Source organism: Salvelinus namaycush, chromosome 8, assembly GCF_016432855.1.
Source record: "Salvelinus namaycush isolate Seneca chromosome 8, SaNama_1.0, whole genome shotgun sequence".
NCBI lineage: Eukaryota > Metazoa > Chordata > Actinopteri > Salmoniformes > Salmonidae > Salvelinus > Salvelinus namaycush.
In genome coordinates, this window is record NC_052314.1 from 10021244 (window position 1) to 10032079 (window position 10836).

Here is a 10836-nt window from a genome sequence, read left to right on the forward strand (position 1 = left end):
GATCAGCAAGGAAGAAGCCACTGCTCCAAAACCGCCATTAAAAAGCCAGACTACGGTCTGCAAATGCACATGGGGACAAAGAGGGTACTTTTTGGAGAAATGTCCTCTGGTCTGATGAAACAAAAATAGAACTGTTTGGCCATATCTATATCCACAGTAAAACGAGTCCTATATCAACATGACCTAAAAGGACGCTCAGCAAGGAAGAAGCCACTGCTCCAAAACCGCCATTAAAAAGCCAGACTACGGTCTGCAAATGCACATGGGGACAAAGATAGTACTTTTTGGAGAAATGTCCTCTGGTCTGATTAAACAAAAATAGAACTGTTTGGCCACATCATTATGTTTGGAGGAAAAAGTGGGAGGCTTGCAAGCCGAAGAACACCATCCCAACCGTGAAGCACAGGGGTGGCAACATCATGTTGTGGGGGTGCTTTGCTGCAGGAGGGACTGGTGCACTTCACAAAATAGATGGCATCATGAGGGAGGAAAATTATGTGAATATATTGAAGCAACATCTGAAGACATCAGTCAGGAAGTTAAAGCTTGGCCGCAAATGGGTCTTCCAAATGAACAATGACCCCAAGCATACTTCCAAAGTTGTGGAAAATGGCTTAAGGACAACAAAGTCAAGGTACTGGAGTGGCCATCACAAAGCCCTGACCTCAATCCCATAGAACATGTTTGGGTAGAACTGAAAAAGCGTGTGCGAGCAAGGAGGCCAACAAACCTGACTCAGTTACACCAGCTCTGTAAGGAGGAATGGGCCAAAATTCACCCAACTTATTGTGGGAAGCTTGTGGAAGGCTCCCCGAAACATTCGACCCAAGTTAAACCATTTTAAGGCAATGCTACCAAATACTAATTGAGTGTATGTCATCTTCTGACACACTGGGAATGTGATGAAAGAAATAAAAGCTGAAATAAATCATTCTCTCTTCTATTATTCTGACATTTTACGTTCTTAAAATAAAGTGGTGATCCTACTTGACCTAAGACAAGGACTTTTTACAAGGATTAAATGTCAGGAATTGTGAAAAACTGAGTTTAAATGTATTTGGCTCAGGTATATGTACAGATTTCAACTGTACTTACACTGACACCGCAACACATATTCACACACACTTTCGAACTCACCACATACTGTACACTGCTGCTAGTCACTTTACCCCTACCTATATGAACAGCACATAGCTACAATTACCTCGTACCCCTGCACATCGACTCTGTACTGATAGCCCCTGTATATAGCCATGTTTTTTTCTACTCCCTATACAGTATATAGCCATGTTATTTTTACTCATTATTTTCATTCGTTATTCACTGTGTTACTATTTCAATATATATATATATTTAAATCTTATCTTTAACTCTGCATTGTTGGAAAAGGACCTTTAAGTATTTCACTGTTATTCTACACCTGTTGTCTTCGAAGCATGTGACAAAATTGTTTTTTATTTGAAACCATCTATGATGTCTAGTCTGGGCAGGGCAGGTGAAATTAAAATTCCAATAATTCTGCAATTGATGGAATGTGGATATGGTGTAGGTGAAGCCTGAGAAAGGTGCTTTTGGTCGTCCATCAGATAGATGTGTCTCGTTCTGACTCGTAGGGTTATATTATCCAGTCTTACTTTATTGTGGTTTTAGTTTCAGATGGAACAGGGTATCCCATGAGCTGTCATGGTTTATCATTGCTTATATCAGAGCAGAACAGTCTCCAAAATGTCCATATGTATCTTTGTTTTGTGGAGTGGGGCCTGAGAATTGTAAACAACATTGCACTGACAAGGTGAATGGTTGGGAGCCGATGTGGGGAATCAGGCAAAAAATACACTTATCTGTAAAAATGTTGAATTCCTGTGGTTAGCCACATTGCCTCCTCCTTTGAGATCAGAGCCATTTGTTTTGGGGAGGATTCCATCCTAAGAACTGATTTCTCCTGTGGTGAGCTGCCTCACAGCACCTGCAAGGAGTTAGGAGATCAAAGCGTTCTCCGACGCAGATATCCCATAATCCCTTGCCCTCGGCCTCCTCACTCCCAGATCTCCAGTGTTATTGTTTTGGCTGAGGCAGGGCCATTATCATGTGACCTGTCGTATTATGTCTGGGTGCCCCGCTGAATCTAGGTCACTACTGCCTTCCTCCTTTCTACTCGTCCCTCCCACCTCTGAATCTCTGTGCGCCACAAAAAAAGCCCTCAGTCCTCTTGGTAATATCTCGACTTTCACTGGGATTGATGGGGCCACTCAATTTTCTTTTGCCAGCGAGGCATTTATCAGGGTTTAAGCAGATGGAACGCTCCAGGGGAAATGGAGAAGGAGACACAGAGAAAGAAAGAAAGAAAGAATGAGAGAGAGAGAGAGAGAGAGAGAGAGAGAGAGAGAGAGAGAGAAAGAAAGAAAGAAAGAAAGAAAGAAAGAAAGAAAGAAAGAAAGAAAGAAAGAAAGAAAGAAAGAAAGAAAGAAAGAAAGAAAGAAAGAAAGAAAGAAAGAAATGGAGGGATGAGGAATTAACATGTACCTTTCTGACAGGAAAGAACATTTTCTTTCTTTCTGTAATTTTGTGTTTTTGGGTGTATGTGGTTAGGGATTAGGGATCGATCAGAAAACAAAATTCCTAAATTCACCAAAAGTATGGGTCCATACTTTTAAGATGGAGCTCTGCCACCTGTGAAAATGTTCATTCCACTCAATCCATTTCATCTGGGGAACATATGCATGTTCTACTGTTCTAAGTAAAAATGGAATACTTTGTCTCCTCAGTACTTTCAGCTGTCAGTCAATTGTCAGATAGAAGGTTGACCCTGAACATTGTGCCAGAGAAAAATAACATACTATTATATTATTTACTGCTACACCGCTGGCACTATAGTCAGAGATAATTCAAACAGCAAATCATTTTGTTGGTAATTCTATTCAAATACATTATATTAATTAATGATATATTATACATTCGTGATACATTTTTTTTAAATTATTTGTTTTCTTCACTTTCCTGATGAGTACTAATGCAAAGTAATACAATGTGTTTTTATTAACATTTATTTAATTGCCTGATCCCTATTTAAGTTAATTTCCTTTTTAAATTTGATGTCACAAATGTGACTCCAACTTTAATCAAAGGAAATATTAAAATGGTGATGTACATGTAGATTAGCCTGGCTGACGCGACCCACGTGGCTCACAGAGCAGGAAGTGCTGTGACACACTGGAGGACTTCGAGAGTTAGTTGTTAGCCAGACTACATTTAGATGTCGCTAAGGGGGAAATCAAGGATATTTGTGGGGGTGAGAGGAGGAGGAACACCAAACCCCATGCCTCTCCTCCTCCCCCATCCCATTGGGATAAAAATGTGACACCACCATGGTGAAAGCTGTCAACTTCACATTGCCTATCAAGCTGTCAGTTTATAAATAAACATGACAACATTTACCATAGGAACTGATCAGGAGAGGAAGTAGCTCACCCTCAAGGAATTACTGTATTCTCTATCAATCTATATCTCACAGAAAGCTGCTGAGGGGAGGACGGCTCATAATAATGTCTGGAATGGACTGAATGGAATGGTATCAAACAGATGGAAACAATGTGTTTGATGTTTTCGATACCATTCCATTGATTCCGTTACTATGAGCCCCTCCTCCCCAATTAAGGTGCCACCGGCTGCCTATGGGATATTTATCTATAGATAAGATGAAATACAATGGAAATGACAAAGACAACAACAACAACAACAACAAAAACAGCAGATGTTACACCAAGTGCTCACTAGGTCCCATGGCACTTTCACAACAGTGTTTACCCTGGTATACTGGCTGAATGCCCAACCTGCCACTTATAGTATCATGGACATCTGATCTGATTACCCCAAGTTGCCCCTAACTAGAGATCTAGGATCAGATATACTCAATCTCAAAACCAAACCTTAACCATGAGGGTGATACAAAAATATCTCACCCTGGATGGCCATTTCGGGGCAACGTCTACCTACTCCTTCCTTTTACAAAATGGCTGCTGTAGTGGATGGGATAATCCGCCCCCATACAATGCAAAGTACTTTAAGACCTTGTAAAAGGCACTGTGCACATATGTACTATAGGTCACTTCTAGGGGATAATTCTAGACCTATCAACAGCTGACAATATATTAATATATGACTGAAATATTGTCAGTGCCAAACTCAGTGCCCTTAAAATAATCCACAGAAGAGACCACTGACACACACTGCTCTTCTGTTGGTGGAGTATGTTAACACCCTTGGTTTTTGATTGGTTGTTGACCACACGCCCCTCAGTGGATATGTTGATTTGTCAACTCTCCTTTGTAGTCTGTCATTGAACTCACACACACACACACACACACACACCTGTTTTATTGTTGTTTGTTGGGTGAGAAATCAAACACACATGCAATTGGCTGACACTGACACACACTCAACACTCCATTTACTGTTTGCATTCACCATGCTCTTGAACACAAGGCGTTTCAATTGTCTGTTTTTATCATGTGATTTAATATTCAATCAATCATACCATGAAGCAATCATTCCCTGAATATATCACACCACGAAGCAATCACACCATGAAGCAATCATATAATTAAGCAATATATTAGTCATGCATTCTAGGTGGTATGCTTGTGTGAAAATTAGAATGTAAACTTCACTTTTGTTGTTTGAGTGACAAGTATACTTGAATCAGGACTCAGAAATATCCACTACAGACCAATGTTGCCACACACCTGCTGCCTGACAGCTGCCTTCCATGAGTGGATCTTCCACTAAGCCCTGCCAAATAGTGACCAGAATATGGAGGCCTGCTCTAAGTAAGTATGATATCATTACAGGTCATTCACCTTACTGCCCTCTCTCTCTCTCTCTCTTTCTCTCTCTCTCTCTCTCTCTCTCTCTCTCTCTCTCTCTCTCTCTCTCTCTCTCTCTCTCTCTCTCTCTCTCTCTCTCTCTCTCTCTCTCTCTCTCTCTCTCTCTCTCTCTCTCTCTCTCTCTCTCTCTCTCTCTCTCTCTCTCTCTCTCTCTCTCTCTCTCTCTCTCTCTCTCTCTCTCTCTCTCTCTCTCTCTCTCTCTCTCTGAAATGCAGAGTGGATCGCTTACAATGCCAGCAGGCCTCCTTTCATTGGCCCTGGCACTGACGTTGCTCAATTAGGTCTTTGGTAGCTCAGGTTCATAATGCACCTGGAACTGGTGCTCCATAGAGCTAGTGATGCACGTGCACTGACAATGAGCTTGATTGAAATGATCCAGCTAATATTTAAGGTGTGCTGGGGAAATTACATGGTGGGTAATCATTCTGTACTTTGCTTTTACTCTCTCTTTCTCACTCAGACATAATTGTATACCCCAATGCACTTAATACCCTGTTAAAACCACGTATTAGAAAATGCTGTAACATGGACGTTTCTGCTGTAACATGGACTGTACAGTAGTGGAAGAGAACATGTGCTGTCTTAAAACATTACATTTTTGTTGCTATTTGTGCGGTTATTACAGTGACAGCGGTCATTTGGCTGACCAATAACCGTCATCCAAAATTCCATGACCGTCACAATCCTAACACACACACATGCGTGCACACACACACAAAGTCTAATATTACATCAGATCAATCTGGCAGTAACCCCCCCTCTACCATTGCACCTGTGACACTACATCCATTTCCAACCCCGCCCCCCACCCCCCACCCCCTACCCACTTCCAACACCACCACCACTCTACTCCTATTGCGGTTGTGCCCTCTGTGACCTCTCTGTGCGTCAGTGACTTGTGACTTGCCCGTCTCCCCCACCCCTCGACCACCTGCCCCCCAATTCCACTCAAGCCCTTTATTTACAGTCCAGGGAGGTCACCGTCAGAGTGGATCTATCTTCTCTAAAAATGGCCCCTAAAGGGCAACAGAACCTGTTGTGCCAAAATAGTAAAAGCTATAAAAATGAAAGACTTTTAATTTATTTGTTGTTTGTTACATAATACATAGAATCAATTCGGACTAATTTGTCATGCTTACAAATGACACTTTCCAGAGATATTGTATCACATTTTTGGGCAAGCCAAGAGTGGGAGCCACGACATCACGCTTGACAACCCAACACCCTACTGACTGTGCCAAAGGCTGTGCACCTGTTATCAGGGTCCTTGAGTACTGAGTTAAGAAGCAACATTGCTAAACAACTTTTGCCTGGCTGTGGCATAATCCCACCTCTGACATCAATTGTAACAAATGTGGGTTACAGCTTTGAGTAGGGTTTAATCCACAGACTAGAGTTGAAAACAACATTGTATACATTATTGATCACAATAGGTCACGCTAATACATCAGCAACTCCTTATTAACTATGTCGCAATCTCAATCGCACTCCACACTGCCCTTTCCCACCTGGACAAAAGGAACACCTATGTGAGAATGCTGTTCATTGACTACAGCTCAGCGTTCAAAACTAGAGTGCCCACAAAGCTCATCACTAAGGTAAGGACCCTGGGACAAAACACCTTCCTCTGCAACTGGATCCTTGCCAGGACAACAACCTCTCCCTCAATGTGAGCAAGACAAAGGAGCTGATTGTGGACTATAGGAAAAGGAGGGCCGAACAGGCCCTCATGAACAACGACGGGGCTGAAGTGGAGCGGGTCGAGAGTTTCAAGTTCCTTGGTGTCCACATCACCAGTGAACTGTCATGGTGCAAACACACCAAGACAGCCGTGAAGAGGGCACGACAACACCTTTTCCCCCTCAGGAGACTGAAAAGATTTGGCATGGGTCCCCAGATCCTCAAAAAGTTCTACAGCTGCGCCATCGAGAGCATCCTGACCGCTTTCATCACCACCTGGTATGGCAACTGCTCGGCATCTGACCGTACGCACTACAGATGGTAGTGCGTAAGGCCCAGTATATCACTGGGTCCCATATTCCTGACATCCAAGACCTATATACTTGGCGGTGTCAGAGGAAGGCCCCAAAAATTGTCAAAGTCTCCAGTCACCCAAGTCATAGACTGTTATCTCTGCTACCGCACGGCAAGCGGTACCGGAGAGCCAAGTCTAGGACCAAAATGCTCTTTAACATCTTCTGCCCCCAAGCCATAAGACTGCTGAACAATTAATCAAATGGCCACCCGGACTATTTATATTGACCCCCTTTGTTTTTACACTGCTGCTACTCACTGTTTATTATCTGTGCATAGTCACTAGAAATGACCTCGACTAACATGTACCCCCGCACATTGACTCCGTACCGGTACCCCCTGTATAAATCCTCGTTATTGTTTTTTGTGTTACATTTTGATCTGATTCGATTTTTTTAACTTTAGTTTATTTTGTAAATATTTTCTTAACTCTATTTCTTAAACTGCATTGTTGGTTAAGGGCTTGTAAGTAAGCATTTCAATGTAAGTTCTACACCTGTTGTATTCAGCGCATGTGACAAATAAAATGTGATTTGATTTGATAGCCCGTGTGCTGCTGCTGACTAAGGGCCTGGACAGGGATGGTTGGTGACCAAACAGTGTCAGCGTTTCACCACTGGCAAGTTATCATTCTGTCATCCAAATTCCTAGGTGTCAGACTCACCTTCCAAGTGCGTAATTCATGGGGGGGTTAATGTGTTCCTATCAACATTTGAGGTGTAACAGGGCTACACGATACATCATAAATAAGCCCTTAACCCGTCCTGATGTGATAGAGTTTCTCCCTGACCTTTGGAGGGAAAGTCATCCCTGCACTGTTCGCTCCTCCTTAGACGTCCATGAATGGAGTCCACTCTGTTTTCCACTCTATGTTTTGAATGAAAGTTATGATAGTAGGCCTAGATTATGATTTCTCTACACCACAACCGCTATGAAAATACAATCCAACAAAGCTTGACTGTAGTTTCCGTGGTTGAGGAAGAGCAATAATGAAAAGCTAAAGACACTTCGCACCTCTGTTATATCAGAGGACGGTAGAGCTCTCTGCCAGAACATATATGCATTTGCAGGGATTACAATCAGTGGGTCCTGTTACGCTCTGTTGTTCCAGCCAAGGGCACAGGTAATGAGAGGAGCCACAACACATGACATACTTCGTCACAGTGTGAGAGTTTTGTGATTGAAAGGGTCAGACTAAACGGGAAAATATCTCCACTACGTGATTCTACTTTATCATGCTCTGGCACCTTTTGGACTTTGAGAGGACTCAAATTCCTTTGCCTACGTTTACTCTTTAGAATGCAATGCTTGTCTGCGCGTGCAAACACCCGTTAGGCACAAATCCTTATGAAACTCCAGGGCCAGCTTTTTTTTGGGGGGGGGGGGACTCAATCGGGGTCTCAACTTACTATTTTGAGTAAGAATAGTAGAGTACACTAGGTGCAATTTCGAAATTTGGTTGTGCATTCAGCAGTTTTTCTCTTGTTATGTCAGTCATTGACAGTCACTCAATTAGCCATGTCAGCTAACAATCTTTAGATTGGTAGTTAGTCTAGCCAGTTATCTAAACATGTAGTAATCATGGCCGAAAACTGACCGGGCACGGAGGTCATGTGCCCAGGGACCTGATCTCCAGGGGGCCCACATTGATTTTGTTAGTCATTTTCACTCAGATATCATGTTAACATGGCATAAGTCATGGCAGAATTTGTAGAATCGCTGTAAACTTGCTTTAAAACTGCAACATTTTCTCTACGCCCCATGGCAAAATGTGTACAATTGCAGGAAATGTACTTAAAAAATGTTTTGCCACAAGGTGTGGGGTGGGAAGGGGCCAACCGAGTCTTGCTTAGGGCCCCCAAAAGGCTAGAGCCGGCCATGTGAAACTCATTTCATAAACCTTTTATTATTTGAACATTCACACGGTAGCTTACACTTCATGTAATGCCTCGTTCAGTTGGTGCAGAACAATCTGGTTATGAGAGTCCCTGGAGCTTGTGTGTGTGACCCAGCTTTCATAATAGTCTCCTTACAAAATGGCATTACAACACAACAGCAATCCAGTCTGATACCAATTACTTTTTAAACTGTGAAAGTGTGTGTGTTTGTGTGAGAGCGTGGTGGTGTTGGGGTGCGGGAGGGGGAGGACGGTTGTCAAAACAAAAACATTGAGGTCATGTGACTTCTGCCTCATTAGCGCCCTCACCTAGTTGTTTGTGTTGTGGTCTAATGGGAGTGTTACAGTTAAGTCTTCATCTTAACTCTTCATCTTAACTGGTTGGCTGACAGTGGTCAGCTGACTCTTCCTCACTACCGCCCTCACCTAGTTGTTTGTGTTGAGGTCTAATGGGAGTGTTACAACATCTGTAGACTAGGAAGTGAACAATATACAGCACTGTGAGAAGTATATGACTTAAATCACCTCTGAGTGTGTCTCCCTATGTTGCTAGTTACATCTTGTCTCAATAATGTTGATAGTTCGAATGTGTGGTGCTTCATGATAGTTTCACAGGGTGATAATCATAGTCTCCTTCAAGATATGAATTGATGTTTCCTGAATACTGTATGACTCTGTATATATGTGTAAATACTGTATAGATGTGTATATATGTATGTGTATTAAAGGGGCAGTCTGCAGATGCTATATACATTTTTTTTATTTTTAGTTAATGATATATACCCATTGATTCTTGAAGAATATGACTTATAAATGCCTCATGAGCTTATTTCAATTGTCGTGCCCCATCAGAACCCCAAATATAAGCTTGTCTTACTCCAATGTTTGTAAACAAAGCAATTGTAAACAAACAGTATACAGCTTCTTAACATGGTTAAAAATATACCTTTGATTTCATGGATGATCTGTGTTTTGGGATTGAAAGGGATGGACTAAACGGGAAAACATCTCCACTATGTGATTCTACTTTATCATGCTCTGGCACCTTTTGGACTTTGAGAGGACTCAAATTCCTTTGCCTACGTTTACTCTTTGGAATTCAATGCATGCCTGCACCTGCAAACACCCAGTAGGCACAGACGCTTGTGAAATTCATTTCATAAACTTTATATAATTTGAAAATGCATACAATAGCCAACACTTCATGAAATGCCTCGTTCAGTTGGTGCAGAACAATCTGGTTATGAGAGTCCCTGGAGCTTGTGTGTGTGACCCAGCTTTCATAATAGTCTCCTTACAAAATAGCATTACAACACAACAGCAATCCAGTCTGATACCAATTACTTTTAAAACTGTGAAAGTGTGTGTGTGTGTTGTAGTGGTGGTGTTGGGGTGCGGGAGGGGGAGGACGGTTGTCAAAACAAAAACATTGAGGTCATGTGACTTCTGCCTCATTAGTCTGCTTCACTATGACTCATCACCTTAAATGATTGGCTGACAGTGCTCAGCTTATTCTTCCTTACTACCGCCCTCATCATCTTAACTGATTGTCTGACAGTGGTCAGCTGACTCTTCCTCACTACCGCCCTCACCTAGTTGTTTGTGTTGAGGTCTAATGGGAGTGTTACAACATCTGTAGACTAGGAAGTGAACAATATACAGCACTGTGAGAAGTATATGACTTAAATCACCTCTGAGTGTGTCTCCCTATGTTGCTAGTTACATCTTGTCTCAATAATGTTGATAGTTCGAATGTGTGGTGCTTCATGATAGTTTCACAGGGTGATAATCATAGTCTCCTTCAAGATATGAATTGATGTTTCCTGAATACTGTATGACTCTGTATATATGTGTAAATACTGTATAGATGTGTATATATTTATGTAAGTCTTACAGCTGTGAAATGCAGTACATTAGCACATGGTTTAATTGCTATGAGTGACTAAACTCAAACTTTCAACAGCACTTAATTTCGTCAACATGACTGATAGTCATACATTATGATGACCATGTGAATGGATT